This window comes from Pinus tabuliformis, chromosome 8 (genome assembly GCF_031772625.1).
Source record: "Pinus tabuliformis cultivar Carrire ecotype Pingquan chromosome 8, CPIR1, whole genome shotgun sequence".
NCBI classification, from domain to species: Eukaryota; Viridiplantae; Streptophyta; class Pinopsida; order Pinales; family Pinaceae; genus Pinus; species Pinus tabuliformis.
Genome location: NC_142294.1, coordinates 1,948,131,793 through 1,948,150,409, shown reverse-complemented (window position 1 = coordinate 1,948,150,409; position 18,617 = coordinate 1,948,131,793).

Below are 18,617 nucleotides of genomic sequence, written 5' to 3'. Positions count from 1 at the left end.
TGAGAATAAATATGCATTTAATTCTCACTTTCTATTTTCTGACTCACCCACTTAAATAAAGGCCCACTTAGCCTTTTACTTCCATAGTCACCTTTTCACTTTCTAATTCTTCATTGACTTTAATAAATTCACCTTTAAATTAGAATGTAACTTTACCACTTACAAAGTCATTTTTAAATTAAATTGACTTTACCACTTATAAAGTCACTTTAGGAGAAAAGAATTGTTGACATAGATTGTCATTGATGTCAATATGGAAATATTCAAGGAGCCAAGAGGAGAAAATAAATCCATTAGAGGAAGTAAAAAAAGCTATTAGAGGAGCAATGAGTAGACAGAGCCATTAGAGGAGAAAACAGAGCTATCGGAGCTCAGGAGTAGTCTTATTGGGAGTAATATAGTGTATATGCATGCAAATACACTAGCGGAGCAAAGTATGGCAAAGAATGCCAAAGAATGCACTATCGGGAGCTATCAGGAACGATATAGTGTATATGCATTCAAGTACACTATCGGAGGCAGAAATCATAGTTGTATTGGAATACACTATTAGAGCAGCGAAATATATATATATATATATATATATATATATATATATATATATATATATATATATATATATATATATATATATATATATATATATATATATATATATATATATATATATATATATATATATATCGGTGACAGTTTAATCGGCAGATTCTACTATACCATCACCCCAAAACCCCCAACAACAATATATATGTGTGGACCCTATGCAACATTGCGGTTTGGTCTATTGTTATGTCGCATCCGACATATTGCAAATGCTTAAGGCCATTCTACCCTGAAAGCACCAATTGCGATATATGTTGCGGACCTAATGCAACATTACAATTGACTTAATGCAATATCGCATCTGCCCTATCGGTACTCACATAGCGCAATACTAAAAGGGTTGTCCTCCTACTAGGGCTGATTGTGATTGCATAGTCAGACCCAATGGGTTTTATAAACCCAACTGCATAAGTTTTGAGTTCCACGCATAATGGGATTTTCAGTGTATTGGTGGGTTTCAGTGTAAAAATGGAAATACAAAGGAAAGCCTTGAAGCGATAAAGACCAGACCCGAAAGGTTTTTTGAAGCAGCCCTATAATACTTGAGTTCCATAAGAAGGATTTTGGGCGGGCATTAGGTAGTAAACGGTTTCGGGCTAGCTCCACCTGATTCCATACAATGGGCGATGCATGGCTAGAGAAGGAAAGAGAGAAACCACTTTCATCAGGAAGGTAACCTCCATACTTCTGGGCCACCCAAAAATGAATATTGACCAGTGGGTTGAGGATCCTGCAGATCAATGGTGGGCTTGCGATAGCAACCAAAGGCAGACCTGAAGCAGTTATAGATGTGGATGTAGATTCCCTTGAAGTCCTCCCTTAAGAATTTTTGTCACGTTTTTCACATATTTCCTATGTATTCAAATAAATGCATTGCGAGGGGTTTGAAGGCCAAAAATGCATAAGAAACAGTCCTGATAGTTCAGGAGGCCTGAGCAAAAGCTGGTTGCGATTTCGATTGGGACGTGGCATGTGCGTCCGTCCTGATTGGTACGATCTCTCCATTAAACAATAAAGTCCTATGTATGCCTATTATCATTAAAATAAAAAGGGACTCTGTTACAATTTCAACACGCAGCAGTGAGCACGAAGAGACAAAGGAAGCTACAGTGACCAAAAAACCAGGAAGCCAAAGGGTAAGCCAGCACAGAGGAAACCGAAAAGCAAAAGGACAAGAAAGCGTAGAGGAAGCTGGAGCGAGCATTGAAGAAGTTGAAGAGCCAGTGGAGAGTGGAAACGAATAGTTAGAGGCATCGTGAATACAAAAACAGGAAAAGCCAAGGAAGTGTGTGCGAATAATCAGTGTGAGAGGCAGCAAAGGCATCAGAGGAAGATGAAGCAGGAGAACAGGAGTGAAGTGGAAGCTTAGCAGGTTTGGGAGCAAAGAACTACATCAAATCACTTTATACTAGGTTAGGGTTGGAGCCTCAAAACTAAAAGGACTGGAATCCCTGGGAGTTGGCGCTCCTAAGTGTAGAACTATTTCCTTGGAAAAACAGAGTTGGTGCTCTGGAGGTTGGACCCTCACAAAAGTCCAAGTTGGTGCTTCGAAACTGATTGCAAATATTTACATATTGTATCTATTTCATTGCACTGTTTGTGTTAATAAAAGAATTTATTCTAGCTATCTATTTCTGTGTTCCATATATACATGTTTTGGTGATAAAAAGAAAAATTAAAAAGAAATATTGATTCACCCCCCCCCTCAGTATTTCCAACAAGAACAAATAAATTTGGACACTTTTCCCTAGGCCAAAGATCAAAGCCTTAGGGAACCACTTGTCCTCTGGTACCCAAATTTTAATGCTCCCTCTTACTAAGGAAAGTTTTCCTCACCACTCCCATCTTGTCTCTGAAGTATACATGCTTGCCCCGTGGTAAGGCTTTGGTGAAAATGTCCAGTACCTTCTCATTTGTGGAAATGTACTCAAGCTCGACGACTCCCTTTTAGACATAGTCTCTAATGAAGTGATACTTGATCTCAATATTCTTGGACATATCATGAAAAACTAGATTCTCCATCAGTTTTATGCAACTTTGATTATCATGGTAAATTACTTAAGGTCTCAATGCCTGACCAAATAGACCAAACAACAACTTGCGAAGCCATATGGCATCACAACTAGCCAAAATAGCAGCCGTATACTCTGCCTCAGCTGAGCTCAATGCAAATGATTGTTGTTTCCAGCTGATCCATGACACAACTGCCGAACCCACCCCAAAAGAACACTCAGAGGTAATCTTCCTATCTGAAGCATAACCTACCTGATCTGAATCCATGTATCCTTCCAGTCTCACTCCATCACCTTGTCTATAATCCAAACCAATATCCACAATTCCCTACAAGTAAGAAATAATGTGTTTTGCAGCCACCCAATGCACTCTCCCAGGCTCACACATGAACTGACTCATAGTGTTAACTGCAAAACATATATCTGGTTGAGTGTTGACCAAATACATCAATTTACCAATCAGCTATCTGTATAGAGTAGGATCCACCAACTCAAAATCAGAAGCGTGAAGCTTCTTCCAGTTAGGGATCATAGGTGTAAACATGGAATTGCAGTCCTCCATGTGAAATCTGCTAAGAATATCCACAGTGTACTTCCCTTGTCCTAAGAAGAATTTCCCCTCCTTGTGCCACACCTCCAATCCTAGAAAATAATGCATCAAGCCGATATCCTTCATCTCAAACTCTAAAGAAGGATCTCTCTTGTAGCCCTCAATGACTCTCTCCTAACCAGTGATGATCAAGTCATCAACATAGAACACTAGAATGAGAGGCTCCTCACCCACCATAATGAGTAACAGTTTGGATCAGCCTCGCTCTTTGTGAAACCCAACAGGTGCAAGTATGTATCAATCCTCAAGTACCAAGCTCTAGGAGCTTTCTTCAGGCCATAGAGTGCCTTTTTCAATCTGCATACATGGGACTCCTTCCCATGCATCTCAAAGCCCTGTGGATGCTCAATATAGACCTCCTCCTAAATGAAGCCATTGAGAAATGCGGTCCTCAAATCCATCTAGTGGATCTTCCAACCCATATCTACTGCAATTGATATAATAGAGCAAATACATGTATACCGAGCCATGGGAGTGAAAGTCTCCTCATAGTAAACTCCCTCTACTCGTGAGAACCCTCTCATTACAAATTGAGCCTTGAACTTCTCGATGCTTCCATCTACAACATGCTTTATCTTGTAGAGCCATCTTGAAGTAACAACTTATTTACCTTCACGCCACGGTACTACCTCCCAAACATCATTTCTCATAATAGAAGAGTACTCCTCCATCATGGCCTCTCTCCAGACCTACTAGTTGGTTGCCTCCTCATAACTAGAAGGCTTGGTGTGAACAATGCTTGTTACCAATGCCATGTAGCTATAGAACCACTCAGGTGGTTTACTCTCTCTAACTTGTCTCTTCTGCCCAACAACTGATGTGGCCTAGCGTAAGGTATCTTGAAGCCACTTGGGATTCATCTTCCCTTAGCATACTTCTCCCATTGGAGTGAAAGAATCCTCATCAACATCAAAAGCCTGAACTCTTGAAGGCCTGCCAACTGACCTCATTCCTGAATCTCTGTCTGTAGATGTTGAAGTACCATGCGAACTGTCCATTAGTGGACTACCCTATCAACTTCTTTGCAGACTGCCCTACATGTTACCCGAAGAACCACCCACTTGACTCTAAGAGCCATTGCTCACTGATGGACCTGGCACTGTAATCGATGTACCTCCTGATCCCTCACCACTAGATTCCTGTGACTAACTTAGCTACTCCTGAGGGTGTGGTGACTCTGGATACTCTAACTCGCATCACCACCTGAAAGTTCTCTCCTCCTCGAACTTCACATCCTGCCTGACAACCACTTTCCTTTGCGGAGGAATATACTTCCGATAAGCTTTCGAGGCCTTGCTATAACCCACAAAGCATAGAAAATTTTAGGGGCGAATGTTCGCCCTTTGGCGAAATTAAGGGGTTTTAAATTTTTAGTGGGCGAATATTTTGTATCATAGTACATTTTTACAAATCACCTCAAATAGCCCACCTTATTTTAAGGGAGAGGGTAAAAAAGGTAAATTTAGCCCTTGAAATTAGGAGTTACAACCTTCCATTCGCCCATTTTCAAGAATAGATTTTATTTAAGTGAATCCATTCGCCCATTTTCAAGAATAGGTTTTATTTAAGTGAATCCTATGGGCCAAATACCATATTTATAAAAGAGGTATGGTAAATTAATAAAAATATAAATAAATGAGAGGTATGGTAAATAAATAAAACATTTTTTTATATTTACTCCATAGTCACCTTATATACATGCAAGGGTGTAAACAAATAAAAATATAAGTAAAGTGGAGGTATGGTAAATAAATAAAAATATAAATAAACTAGACATATGGTAAATAAATAAAACCTCTTTTTATATTTAGTCCATAACCCTCATTCTATTTATGAAGGCTCAAGAAAGAGGTTTTATTTAAGTGAATCCTATGGGCCAAATACCATATTTGTAAAAGAGGTATGGTAAATTAATAAAAATATAAATAAACAGGTTTTATTTAAGTGAATCCTATGGGCCAAATACCATATTTGTAAAAGAGGTATGGTAAATTAATAAAAATATAAATAAACGAGAGGTATGGTAAACAAATAAAACATTTTTTTATATTTACTCCATAAGTCACCTTATATTTACGAACACTCAAAAAATGTGTTATATTTAGGTGAAACCTATGGGCAAAATACTATGGGACAAATACCATGGAATAGATTGTGATTAATACCATGCAAAAAAACATTATTAACCCTAATATTAGTATTAATAAAAATAAAAATGGCACATGGTATTGACCCATGGTATTCACCAAAATGACACCTGGTATTGAACCATGGTATTCACCAAAATGGCACATGGTATTGACCCATGGTATTCACCTGGAATGTAGCCTATTTAAATGGGGGAATTGAACTAGCATAGATCCATCTTTACTCTGGATCTACTAACCCCCGAGAGGTATCAAATATCGTGATATGCAAACTAGCATAGAGTGAAAAAATATTTGATCCTCTCGGGGGTGGATCAAGAGTAAAAATGGATGTTGTAATTTAATGTATGTTAAACATTTTAGCTTGGTTAAAATAAAAAATAAAATAAAAATCAACTATTAATTTTATTAATTTTTATAAATTACTAATAGTAACTTTTAAGCTCCAGGTTTATAATAACCCATGGTATTGACCCATGGTAATACCAAGAGCTTACAAGATTTTATAATTGAGTAAAATATTCGCCATGCCTGGTGAGAGATTCGCCAAAAAATTATATATACATATTATATTATTGATAAAATCGCCTTCCATTTTTCCTATATACCATGGAGATTCACCCATTTATTATATATATAAATTTAGGGGGGGTTCTTAAAATTTTCCCTACCACAAAGATTCCCTTGTCTGAAGTGGGCCCTAGCTTGGTCCTATAGTCCCTGGGGACATAGGAATATGTAAGGCATCCATAGATACAAAAGTGCCCAAAATCAAGCTTCTTCCCAGAAAAAGCCTCCTCTGGAGTCACATTCTCCAAGGCATGCTGTGGACTCCTGTTCTGCAAGTACATAGCAGTGTTATAGGCCTCTGCCCTCAAAAATAAAGGTAACCCCTAATCATGAAGCATGGATTTGGTAGCCCCTAAAATGGATTTTTTCTTCCTCTCCCCAACCCCATTCTTCATGGGGTTGTAAGGAACTATGAACTCCATCCTAATGCCTACCTTAGAAGAAAATCAACAAACTCACCAAGGGTATACTCCCCTCCATTGTTCGGCTTGAGGACCTTGATCTTCCTACGTGTCTCGGTCTCCACAAGAGATTTGAACTCTTGAAACCGCTTGAATACCTCACTCTTGGTCTTCAAGAAATAAATCCAGGTCTTCCTAGAGTGGTCATCAATGAATAAAACATAGTACTCATAGCCACTCAAGGATACATGAGACATCCGACCACTCACATCAGTATGAATCAAGTCAAGGATCCCGATCACTCTACTGTCACTACTGGGAAAAGGGGATCTGGAAAACATCCCCATAGCACATCCTCTACATACATCAAGGTGATCAAAACTGAAGTCTGGAACACTAGTGGTGATCTCCCACAATTTACTCAAGGAACCATGATACATGTGCCCCATCCTATGGTGCTAAATCTCACACAACTCTGAACTGCTAGATTCGTTGTCAGTCATTTCTTCAGCGCTGCTACTTAATGCCATAAGGGGCCAGAATGATAACTTATACACCTTGGCATGGCAAGCACCAATCACTCTAGCTGAAGAAGTTGGAGTTCCCCAAGGATATATAAGCACCTTCCCTCTCTTGTGTTGAAATATGGCAACAATAATATTCCAATTTAATTTGTCCTTGAATTAAATTGAAAATTAAAATTGAATTTAGTCTTAACAGCTACTTGGAAATAATTAATTAATTTGATTTGAATTAATTAGTTGGATAAATTATAGTTATAAGTCTTTTTGAAGTCATGCAAGAGTTATCCCTTAAATTAAGAAGATAAGATTGAGTTATATTTGAGATGTAATTAGTTAACTCAATTTACTAAGTTAAGTCCAATTAAATTAGTTCCAAACTATTTGAGGAACTAATAGAGAGTTAACAGTCAGTTGATGCATGCATGCACTCAACTAGTGCTACTCCAGTTAACTGAGGTTTCCCTCATCAGAAACTCATGCATGTCTATTCTGAGAAAGAACTAGTTGAGATTAAAGACAAGGATAGCGTACTATCAATTGCATTTGTTTTCTTATAAAGAAAACTCATGCACAAAGTCAAGGAATCATTCCTTGGGATTGTGCAATTTTAAAGTGTGTGAGAGGAGTGTTCCACTTGGTGAACGGGAGAATCATCCCTGAGGAACAACATAAGGAAATAGGAGCTTGGGGGGTAGAAAAGAAGGATGGAGAGTAGCCAAGATTCCCTATGAGCATATATGAGGATTGTACTGAGAGCTGGCTAGCTATGAGACCTAAGGCTTTGTATAATTCTTATGTATTTCCACCTTGTATGATAATATAGATAGTGGGGTTTTTATCGGAGGCTTTCCCAAAAGTATTTTCATTTGTATTGTGTATTGATTCTTCTTCTTCTGGTTATATAGTTCAACTCAATCTTTAAGATTCCACAAATTGATAGTAGAAGTAGGTTATAGTATTTTGCTTTGATTTATATTGCATTATCGGGTTAACCTATATTAGATATTTTACATGGTATCAGAGCTGGATTTGTAGAAATTTCCTACATGGTATCAGAGCTATGAACAATATACTGAGAGGAGAATTCGAAGCTTGAAGTTCAGGGTTGCAGGTGCAAATCAAATTCATATCATACTTCAAGGTTGGCTAATGGCGTTCTATGGCTTGAGACTCGAGTATGCCTTGGAAGGTAGCTCGAATTACATAGCATGGAAATATAAAATGGAGGCTGTATTAGAAGACAATGGCTTGAAGGAATTTATTGATCAAGAAATCCTAGAGCCAGCTTCAACTAATGCAAAAGAGTTAGCTGAGTGGAAGAAGTGTGTGGCAAAGGCAAGATGGATCATCCTTGAGGGAGTTCGAGAGCATATTGTCTCTAGTCTCCATGGGAAGGATACTCCATTTTCAATGTGAAAGATATTGAAGGATCTCTACCAGAATAGTAGCGACCAGAGGAAATTGGCGCTCAAGGATAAGCTTCGAAGAATCAAGATGGAGAAGGGCGATACTATTTCCACATATCTGAACAAGCTCACCACATGCAGAGATGAGCTTGGTAGTGTGGGAATAACTACTACCAATGATGATATTGTGAGCCTCGTTCTCCTTGGCCTTCCAAAGAGTTGGAATAGCTACCAGGACTCTGTGAATGGAAGGGAGAAACTATTGGATTGGGGATGAATGTGGTCGGATCTTTTGTAGGAGGAGATCAGGAGGAGCACATGAGATGGTTCTTCATCCAAGGATGATGATGAAGAAAATTTTGCCTTAGCAAGTAAGGCAAGGAAAGGGAAGGGGAAGGCTTCCCATTTCAAATCGAATTCTTCTCATGGAGGGAAGAAGGGTGACATGTCTAAAGTGAGATGCTTTAATTCCCACGAGATGGGACATTATGCGACTAAATGCCCATTGAAGAAGTCCAAGAAGGGATCCTTAGTTGATCCGGGTGGACGTTGGTGGCCACCCACCTATCCCATTTGGACCCCCACAACTATCTCTTTCAGTTTTTCAGTTTCCTTAATTATAGCACAGTTTACTATTTTTAGCAGTTTTTCGGGTCCTAAACTTCCGGAGCCGTTTTGAGGCCCTAAACGACGTTTTTTGGGAAATCGCCTTTTTTGTCGTAGTCCTCGGAGAGATCTTTCCAACGGGCTATCATGCACATCAAACAGAGATAATACGACCAATTCGCGACCCCGGGAAGTTGGTTGTCCAACTCACCCCGAAACGGGGCCCACAATTTGGCGTTTCATCTTCTAGGGTTAGGTTTTGGAATGTGAAGGGTTTTCCATTGTTTCTCAATAATAAATAGGCCTTCGAGCCTCATTGTAAAGACACTTCGAAACAGTTCAGAGGCATGTAGCCGACACATCGTTTCTCAGAGATAAGCTACCATCGCCCTAGCTAGGTTATTTCTATTTGTAAGCATATTTCAATATTCTCCATTAATGAAATGAAGTATTATTTCCGCTGCATCTCTGTTTTTATGGTTATCACATCTCTGTATTTATGGTTATATTGTAATCTATTGCGTTCCTGCTTAAATCCCGATAATTAGTAGGATCAGAAGGTGAGGCATTAGCCTCTGAGTTGGAAATGGACTTTACCCTCATTGCATGCATGGTGTCATCGATGATGGGTTGTGTCTGGTATCTTGACAGTGGAGCCTCATTCCACATGACCGGTGATAAAATTTTATTCAGTGCCTTGGAGGAGAAAGACCTCAAGATGCGCTTAGATATGGGTGACGATGGAAGGTATAGTGTTTCAGGAGTGGGCATGATTACTTTTCAGAGGGATCATGGAGCTCCTATCGCCTTGAAATATGTGAAGTATGTGCCTGGATTGAAGAAGAACTTGGTATCAGTCGTGATGTTGGAGGACAAAGTCTACAATGTTGTCTTCAGTAAAGGAAAGGCATTCCTAAGACACATAGCCATGGGCCAGACCAAGAGGATAGTGATTCAGGTGAAGAATCTCTATAAAGTAGAGGTACATGATTGTGAAACATTGAGTATGAAAGTAGAATTGGTGCAAGGCCAAGACATTAGTGAGTTGTGGCACAAGCAATTGGTCCATTTGCATCATGGGGATTTGAAGATAATGCAATAGATATCTAGAGAACTTCCCAAAGGTAAACTTGGGCAAGTTGACACATGCAAAGGTTGTACCTCGGGAAAGTAAACCAAGACTTCCTTTCATGATAGAGATAGTCGACCAAAGGCTATCTTAGAGCGAGTTCATACTGATGTGTGTGGACCATTCTCGAAGGCATCCACAACGAAGCAAAGGTATTTTGTGATTTTCATTGATGACTATTCTCGTAAATGTTGGATATATTTCATGCAGAAGAAGGACCAAACTTTCACAAAGTTTTGTGAGTTCAAAGCTTTGGTCGAGAAAGAATTGGGGAAGAAGATCAAGGCCTTGAGAAGCAAAAACGGTGGAGAATATGTCTCTCGAGATTTTAAGGAATTATGTGTAGCGGAAGGAATTAAATGAGATTTGACAACACCTCATAACCCACAGTAGAATGGGGTGGCCGAGAGGAAGAACAAAACTATTGTAGGGGCATCACAAGGAAATGATGCATGACCAAGGCCTACCACTTCACTTGTGGGATAAGGCATGCAACACAGCAGTCTATTTACAGAATAGAAGCCCACATCACATACTTGGGATGAAGACACCAAAGGAAGCTTTCTCTGGTAAGAAACCAAATGTGGATCACTTCATGATCTTTGGCTCATCGGTATATTTCCATGTGACAAAGGATGCGTAGAAGGAGCTTGAGCCAATAGTAGAGTTGGGGATACTTGTGGGGTACACTGATACACCTCACAACTATCGGGTGTACTACCTTACCAGTTGGAGGACAATGCTTTGCAAATATCTCAAGTTTGATGAGAAGAAGGCCATGCAAGTTTTCCTTGAGAGCGAGCTCCAACTACAGGCTCTGGAGGAACTTTTGGTTCCTAAGGAGTAGGAGCCTCAGACTGATGTGGAGTAGCCTCATGCAGAGGTTCCAGGAGTGGAGACATCAACTCAAGTAGAGTCTTCCAGAGATGGACTAAAGTGCACAAGAGAAGCTGGCAGATTGTTGGAGGATGCGAGAGAGAATGTGGGAGCACCATCTTCTCAGCGTAGATAGAGAAGGTCACCTGAGAGGTAGACTGGATACATGGCCCTTGCTGGGGAATGTGTTGAGACTGAGCCATCTTCCTTTGAGGAGGTAGTGTAGCAGTCAATTTGGGTTGATGCTATTGTGCAGGAGTATGACTCCATAGTTCATAACAATGTTTGGGACGTGGTTCCGAGACCAGAGAACAAGTCAGTTGTGGGTTCCTGTTGACTTTACAAGGTAAAGCAAGCCACTGATCATAGTGTGGGGAAGCGTAAGACAAGATTTGTTGCCCATGGCTTTTCACAGGACGAGGGGATTAACTATGATGAGACTGTTTCTCCTCTCGCAAGGTACTCATATATCAGATCTATGTTGGCACTATCAGCACAGATGGTTTGGAAGATCCATCAAATGGATGTGAAGACTGCATTCCTCAATGGCTAGATTGAGGAAGGGGTGTACATAGAGCAATCAAAAGGTTTTGAGACCTTCGACTGTGAGTCGCATGTGTGCTGACTCAAGAGAGCGTTGTATGGGCTGAAGCAAGCACCTCATGCTTGGTACACCAGGATAGACAACTACTTCACCAGGTTGGGCTTCATAAAGAGTGAAGCAGGTGTGAACCTACACAACATCGTGGTGAAAGGTAAGTTGTTGATCATCGTACTTTATGTTGATGATCTCATATTGACTAGTTATGATGAGTTGATCATGTCTTGCAAGGAGGACCTTGCAAGAGAATTCGAGATAAAAGACATGGGTCTCATGCATTACTTCCTTGGCATGGAAGCGTGGTAGAAGGACGTGGAGTTGTTTGTGTCTTAGGGAAAGTATGCCAACAAGATACTTAGGAGATCCCACATGGAGAAGTGCAAGCCCATGCAGACTCCTCTAGCTGGTAACTAGAGGAAGGAAGATGCTACTTTAGGAGAAGTAGTGGAAGCTACTGTGTTCAGATAGCCTGTGGGTTCACTCATGTACTTGATGAACACACAACCATATTTTTGCTATGCGGTGAATCAGCTGAGTCAAGCGATGGTTCAACCTACCAATATGTTTTGGAAGGTGGGAAAGCATGTATTGAGATACCTTAGAGGCACATCTCAGTATGGATTGTGGTACAAACGGACAGAGGGAGTGAAGCTACATGCTTCACTGATGTAGATTGGGTAGGAAGTCCATCAGATTAGAAGAGCACATTAGGAGGGTTTTTCAACCTTGAGTCAGTGACAGTTTCTTCGTACAACAGGAAACAGAGGTTGGTTGCACTCATCTCAGTAAAGGAAAAATACATGGTTGCAAGTCAGGAAGCATGTGAGGCCATCTGGATGAGGAAAATCCTAGTTGGTTTGTTTGATCAGAGGATGAATCCAACTGTGATCTATTGTGATAATCAAAGTTGTATCAAACTCTATGGGAATCCAATATTTCATGATAGGTCCAAGCACATTGACATCTAGTATCATCATCTCAGAGGCTGTGTAGTGAGGAGGATCATGTTTCTAGAATATATTTCGACAGAGGAGCAAGATGCTGACATTTTGACAAAGGCATTGTCAAAGTGTAAATTTGAGTTCCATAGAGACATGATAAGGGTGGTAGATAATCCCTTTCCTGTTGACAAGGAGTGTTGAAATATGGGAATAAGAATATTCCAATTTATTTTTTCCTTGAATTAAATTGAGAATTAAAATCGAATTTAGTCTTAACAACTACTTGGAAAAAACTAATTAATTTGATTTGAATTAATTAGTTGGAGAAATTCAAGTTAGAAGTCTTTCTTAAGTCATGCAAGAGTTATCCCTTAAATTAAGGAGATAGGATTGAGTTATATTTCAGTTGTAATTAGTTAACTCAGTTTACTAAGTTAATTCAAGTTAAATTAGTTCCAAATTGTTTGAGGAACTAATAGAGAGTTAACAGTTAGTTGATGCATGCATGCACTCAACTAGTGCTACTCCAGTTAACTGAAGATTCCCTCATTAGAAACTCATGCATGTCTATTCTGAGAAAGAACCAGTTGATATTAAAGACAAGGACACTATACTATCAGTTGCATGTGTTTTCTTATAAAGAAAACTCATGCATGGAGTCAAGGAACCATTCCTTGATGATTGCGAGGAGTGTTCCACTTAGTGAATAAGAGAATCATCTGTGAGGAATAACGCAAGGAAATAGGAGCATGGAGGGTAGAGAGAAAGACTAGAGAGCATCCAAGATTGCTTGTGAGAATCTGTGAGGATTGTACTGAGAGCTGGCTAGCTGTGAGAGCTAAGGCTTTCTATAATTCCTATGTATTTCCACCTTGTATGATAATACAAATAGTGGGGTTTTTAGCTGAGGCTTTGCTGAAAGTATTTTCATGTGTATTGAGCATTGATTCTTCTTCTTCTGGTTATATTGTTCAACTCGATCTTTAGGATTTTGAAAATGGATAGTAGAAGTAGGTTATAGTATTCTGCTTTGATTTATATTGCATTATCAGGTTAACCTACATCAACTAATCTACATCTTGAACAACACATCATACCCTCTTTCCTCAAGTGCTGAGACGGATATCAAGTTCTTCTTCATTACATGCACATATAAAACATCAGACACTTTCAAGGGAGGTTTGGGTCCCCTATCAAATGTCAATGTCCCCACACTGACTACTCTAACCATGCTGTCATCACCAAGTACTACATCCGTATCAGTATCGTCCTCTGAAAGCTCTAAGAAGTACTCTTTGACTCCTGTCATGTGGTAGGAAGCGCCGCTGTCAACACACCAAATGCTAGAAGATGCTTTGCTAGTAGCGGGGAATGCACACTCCCTCTAAACCTGTATGGAAGGTGATCCTGCACTAGTGGCTTCACAAGCTATGAACCCAAACTCTCGATCAAAGCTCTCTATCTATGTAGAAGTTGCCATGGTTTTGTCTCTCCCTTTCTTGTTCTTCTTCTCCAGACACACAACAACACAGTGTCCCAACTTTTGACAATTCCAACATTTGAGTTTGCAATAGTCCTTCTCCTTGTTCTGTAGCTTTCCTTTAACTTTTCCTTTGCCTCCATTGTTGGAAGCTTGCTTATTTTCCCTACCCTTCTTGCCTCTTGATAACAATGCCACATTGCCATCCTCCTCCACCTATTTGGTTACCCCAAGATAGTTCTTTCTGATCTCATTCTGAATGCAATCATCTCACAACCTCTCCCAATCAGGAAGGTTTTCCCGTGCAACAATTCCATCCACAAAATTATCCCAAGTCCTGGGAGGACCATTCAAAGTAATCCTCACCAACTCAGTGGGTGCAACGATCTCACCTATGACTACCAACTCATCTCTCACTGAAGTGATGTTTGTGAGGTATGTTGTAGCACTGTCATTCTTAGCCATTTTAATGGCCTTCAGTTTCTCCTTTAGGACCCTTTTTCTATTTTAATTTGAGCTCTGGTAAAGGTTTGTCAAGGCTGTCCACATCTTATGTGCATAATTCTTTCCTCTCACATGAGGAATGACATAATCTTTGACTCCTTCCAAAATCAAATTTTTTCCTTAGAATTCTTTTTGTTAAACTTTTCCAACTGTATAAGATCAACATGTACTACTACTAGGTGCTATGTGGTATTTACCATAATGCCCCAGACTTCTGCTTCCTCAAAGATGCTCTAGATTCTCTCCTTCCATGCACTTTAGTTATTCTGCCCATCCAACCTATCTTCCACTCTCAAAGCCAACGACATGTTTCACTATCCTACCAAACTGAAATTTTCAGATTTGTGGTAAAGGTTTCTGTTCTCTGTGTAAAAATCAGCCTGCTATAATTTTCACTTTGTTGTCCCAAAATGCACTTTTCAGCCAACCAAGCTCTGATACCATGAAGAAATTTCAATGCCCTCTTCGGTTATCAATTTTCCTTATCACTCCATGCATTTAGTTTTAAATCCAAGCATGATAAAAATTCTAAATTTTGGAAATGACAATATTTTCTCAAAAGACAAATTTAGAGATTTCACAACTGTTCAAATTACAGAAATAAGACACAACAAAATTATGACATCCATACATAGAAAATAACATAGTGATTTTTTGTTAATGTGACCCTAGGAAAACCCCCTACAACTCTTGGGGAAAACCAGTTTGAGAGTTCTTCTTTATTTTTGAAAATGCTTTTATAGAGAAACTGAAATACATAGTAAAATTTCCAGCAACCACAAATTACAAGTTATCTCAATTTTCGTGCTTGAACTCCACCTCAAAAATTGTGCCAATGAGTGAACAACCAAAACATAATTTTTATAGCACTAAAAAAACATTAAACTTTATACGACTTGCCTCAAGAAATGTGCCTAGAACTTGATGTACGGACTGTATGGACTGTATGGATTTTAGCAGTACGACTCCCTCGAAAATCATGCCCAAATCTGCCTCGAAATTCATGTGCTTGCTGCTATCCACCTTGCTCAATTTCTGTGCCTTTCTACTACTATATAATTTTTCCTTGGGATGCATGCCAATAAATGTTGCTTCCTATATTTGCTGAAATGTCTTCTTTCAATTCTCCTTCACTTCCTCACTGCTCAGAAATTTTCTCCTTTCTCTCAAATACTCAGGAAAGAATGAATTAATCTTCTCTCTCTTCTCTTATCCTTTTACTCTCTAAATTACCTTTTGGGTGACCCTAAGATCTAATGGCTGAGATTCATTTAGATCTAGGGATGAGAATAAATGTGCATTTAATTCTCACTTTCTATTTTTAACTGACCAACTTAAATAAAGACCCACTTAGCCTTTTATTTCCATAGTCAGTTTTTCACTTTCTAATTCTTCATTGACTTTAATAAAGTCACCTTTAAATTAGAGTGTAAATTTACCACTTATAAAGTCACTTTTATATTAAATTGATTTTACCACTTATAAAGTCACTTTTATATTAAATTGATTTTACCACTTATAAAGTCACTTTAGGAGAAAAGTACAAATAAATTTGGACACTTTTCCCTAAGCGAAAGATCAAATCCTTAGGGAAGCACTTGTCCTCTAGTACGCAAATTTTAACAGTCAGAGATCTAGAAGTTTTAGGTTTGGAGGCGTGAATATCTTCTTGCCTAAAAACTTGATTGATGACAATTGTGAACCTAAGTGACGTTGAGGAATTTATTGGTTGGACCTAAAGGATGAGGGAAAAATTACTCACAAGCAACACTCTCTATTCCCCAACACTCCCATGAGGGACCCCAAGCCAAGGACCATACGAGATCAGATACCAAATTAAATTACGGAAGATAAAACTATGTATTAATCAATTAATGTTACATATAAATACATGTAGTGTTTCCTTAAGATAGGTAGACAATATTGGACACAAAATCACTTTGTTGAGAGAATATCTCAACCACACACCAATATAGGAAACATCTAGATCTCAAAAACTCCTAAACATTAGGAACAAGATCCTACACATAGAATGAATCACAACAAAGACAAGTAGGAATTGTATTTTTCCAAGTTATTGCATGTGAATAAAATGTCATTTTAGTCATAAATGCATTCTATATTTAAAGCAACCAGGGAAAAATTCCTCATTTCAAAAAATGTAATTTAACTTCACAAATGAAAGAGTCTTTGTTTCTACTCCTATATACAAATTATTGCTTCCATTTTCTTGCCAAGATTCATGGTATTAAATATGATCAAGTGTGGATTCATTTGTCTTGTTTTTGATGAGTGGATTTTTTATAATACAATGTGGTTGCTATTTTGTTTCCACACTAATAGTGACGATTATGTGTAGGGACGTATGGATGCGTGATTCAAAGAAGGATAAGTGGAAAAGAATGGCATTGATGTCAACTCTTCATTTTCGTTGCCTAGTGGGATTAATTGACAAAAAATTGTATGTGTTGGAAAGGCGGAGGACACAAAGCATAAATTCACACACAAACCACACAAGCTGCGACTCCTCTATTGATCACACAAAACATGATGCTTACAATGAACCCGGTAAAACTTATTTATCCTATTCCAACTAGCAACGTGCCTAAAATATCTTGACATGCAACCACACACTAAAAGTCATCTATAACTTAACTCGACTTGACTCAACACTCCAATACTCAACACTCAACACTCAGTTAATTGATTATCTAAGTTTATCCAACACCTCATGCAAGAGTAATTATCTTATTTTAACACTCCCCCTTAATTAAGACCACTAAACTAAAACATGACTCATGACAACTCAAACATGCTTGCTGGTCTCTGTCTCAGCTAGACTTACAACAACCAAGTTTCTTTTATGAAACTCAAACACATCTTGCGCTAATGACTTAGTAAATATATCAACCAATTGATCACTAGATTTACAAGGCTTCAAGTGAACTTCTCCATTGCTCACAAGTCCTCTAATAAAGTGATATCTAGTATCAATATCCTTGCTCTTTTGATGAAACACACTATTCTTGGATAGTGCAATCGCTGAGGTGTTTTCAAAATATATTGCTATTGATCCTTATTGTTTCTGCTTCAGTCCATAAAATACTCTTCTTAACCATATTTCTTGACATGCTACTGATGTTGCTACTACATATTTTGCTTTTGTTGATGAAGTGTCACAATGAGCTACTTCTTAGATGCCCATGAAATCACACCTGAACCAAGGTGGAACACAAAACCAGAAGTGATCTTCCTATCATCCAAACTCCCTGCAAAATCACTATCTATGTATCCAATCAAATATTTATTTTCCATGCTTGCATACATTATGTCACAATCTCTAGTTCCTACTATGTATCTAAGAATTCCTTTTCCCACACTTCAATGTGTGTCTTTTGGAGTCACCATAAATATGGAAATCAAACTCACTCCTTGCATGATATCTGGTCTTGTAGCTATGAGATACATGAGGCTTCCAACCAATCTTTTGAATAGGGTTGGATTAACATATGATCCTTCATCATCCTTTCTTAACTTTGTACTTGTTGCAACTGGTGTAGGGACAGGTTTGCAATTTTCCATCTTGAATATTTTCAACAAATCTTTGGCATATTTATTTTGACAAATAACAATTCCATTTTCATATTGCTCAACTTCTATTCCAAGAAAATATTTCATGAGACCAAGGTTTGTCATCTCAAATTATTTCATCATCGCTACTTTAAATTCATCTATCTCAAAATCACCTGTAAAAATCATGTCATCAACATATAAGAAAACAATCAAAATCTATTCATGCTCATTTACCTTTGTGTACGAGGTAGGCTCAATGTTTCTTCTACAAAATCCATTCTTAATCATGTGGCTGTTAATTCTGCTATACCAAACTCTCGGTGCTTGCTTCAGTCCATAGAGCACTATCTTCAACCTGTAAACTTTCTCTTCATTACTTTCAACTTCATATCCTGGAGGTTGCTGCACATAAATTTCTTCTTCTAGAATTCCATTCAAGAAGGATGATTTCACATCGATATATAATTTCCACTTTTTCTGAGCTGCTGTGGCTAGAACTGCTCTTATAATATCCAATCTGGCTACTATAGCAAAAATTTCTACAAAATCTATTCCCGATTGTTGCGAGAATCCTTTTTCTACAAGTCTTGCTTTAAATCTATCAATTTCACCTTTCTCATTCAAATTTGTCTTG